Below are 2,294 nucleotides of genomic sequence, written 5' to 3'. Positions count from 1 at the left end.
ACATCCCTCTCACATTCACTGCACGCTGAGAGGAAAACCGGGCTCCAACTTGCTGCGGAGCGCATATCAACGTAGAATCTAGCACAAACTTACTTCACCACCTCCATCGGAGGCAAAGTTTGTAAAACTGAATTGTGGGTGTGGTGAGGGGTGTATTTATAGGCATTTTGAGGTTTGGGAAACTTTGCCCCTCCTGGTAGGAATGTATATCCCATACGTCACTAGCTCATGGACTCTTGCTAATTACATGAAAGAAAGAGGGAGACACTGTCATGACCCCACAACAGCCAGGGGTTTCAGCACTCAGAATTCTTATATAAAATAACTTGGTCAGTCACACAAGATATTTAATCAATCAAAAAACTAAGTTTATTTTGGTCATTTCCACTCCGGTGCAAATTACACAACAGCTGTACATCCACCAACAAACATGACTTGTTCTGGATAAACCGTCGTTAAAGATCATGGAAGTGGAGGACTTCTTAATGACAACAGTTTACAGTAACGTATTAACGGACTTATGTGTTAGTAACTTTTACAATGCAAGGTGTCTCTCCTGGAAACAAGTGTCTTATACCATTATGCACTACTGTCAGTAGTTATGATAAGAATCTAAGTAGTGCTCTCCAAATAATATATCAGCTTATGGCAGGGTTATAACAAAATATTTTTAATAATTATCCTTAAAAATAGAAACCCTTAACCAACATGCATCTACTAGAAACCATACAATTAATATAAATACCTGAATTATTTTATTTAGTTAATATCCATGAACATTTTGAAATATATTTGCAATACCAGAATATGACACAATATAATATATTATACGTTAAAACAGACTATTAAGATATTCTATCCTTTTTACAAAGCCCAGAAAAATTTACCTTCACAAATCAGCCTTATTTCTCCAACATAGGTGTGTCCGGTCCACGGCGTCATCCTTGTGGGATATTCTCTTCCCCAACAGGAAATGGCAAAGAGCCCAGCAAAGCTGGTCACATGATCCCTCCTAGGCTCCGCCTACCCCAGTCATTCTCTTTGCCGTTGTACAGGCAACATCTCCACGGAGATGGCTTAGAGTTTTTTAGTGTTTAACTGTAGTTTTTATTATTCAATCAAGAGTTTGTTATTTTAAAATAGTGCTGGTATGTACTATTTACTCAGAAACAGAAAAGAGATGAAGATTTCTGTTTGTATGAGGAAAATGATTTTAGCAACCGTTACTAAAATCCATGGCTGTTCCACACAGGACTGTTGAGAGGAATTAACTTCAGTTGGGGGAACAGTGAGCAGTCTCTTGCTGCTTGAGGTATGACACATTCTAACAAGACGATGTAATGCTGGAAGCTGTCATTTTCCCTATGGGATCCGGTAAGCCATGTTTATTAAGATAGTAAATAAGGGCTTCACAAGGGCTTATTAAGACTGTAGACTTTTTCTGGGCTAAATCGATTCATTATTAACACATATTTAGCCTTGAGGAATCATTTAATCTGGGTATTTTGATAAGTTTATATCGGCAGGCACTGTTTTAGACACCTTATTCTTTAGGGGCTTCCCAAATCATAGGCAGAGCCTCATTTTCGCGCCGGTGTTGCGCACTTGTTTTTGAGAGGCATGACATGCAGTCGCATGTGTGAGGAGCTCTGATACATAGAAAAGACTTTCTGAAGGCGTCATTTGGTATCGTATTCCCCTTTGGGCTTGGTTGGGTCTCAGCAAAGCAGATACCAGGGACTGTAAAGGGGTTAAAGTTAAAAACGGCTCCGGTTCCGTTATTTTAAGGGTTAAAGCTTCCAAATTTGGTGTGCAATACTTTTAAGGCTTTAAGACACTGTGGTGAAATTTTGGTGAATTTTGAACAATTCCTTCATATTTTTTCGCAATTGCAGTAATAAAGTGTGTTCAGTTTAAGATTTAAAGTGACAGTAACGGTTTTATTTTAAAACGTTTTTTGTACTTTGTTATCAAGTTTATGCCTGTTTAACATGTCTGAACTACCAGATAGACTGTGTTCTGAATGTGGGGAAGCCAGAGTTCCTTCTCATTTAAATAAATGTGATTTATGTGACAATGACAATGATGCCCAAGATGATTCCTCAAGCGAGGGGAGTAAGCATGGTACTGCATCATTCCCTCCTTCGTCTACACGAGTCTTGCCCACTCAGGAGGCCCCTAGTACATCTAGCGCGCCAATACTCCTTACTATGCAACAATTAACGGCTGTAATGGATAATTCTGTCAAAAACATTTTAGCCAAAATGCACACTTATCAGCGTAAGCGCGACTGC

The sequence above is a fragment of the Bombina bombina genome, chromosome 1 (assembly GCF_027579735.1).
Source record: "Bombina bombina isolate aBomBom1 chromosome 1, aBomBom1.pri, whole genome shotgun sequence".
Lineage (NCBI taxonomy): Eukaryota > Metazoa > Chordata > Amphibia > Anura > Bombinatoridae > Bombina > Bombina bombina.
Note: the sequence above shows the minus strand (reverse complement) of the source record.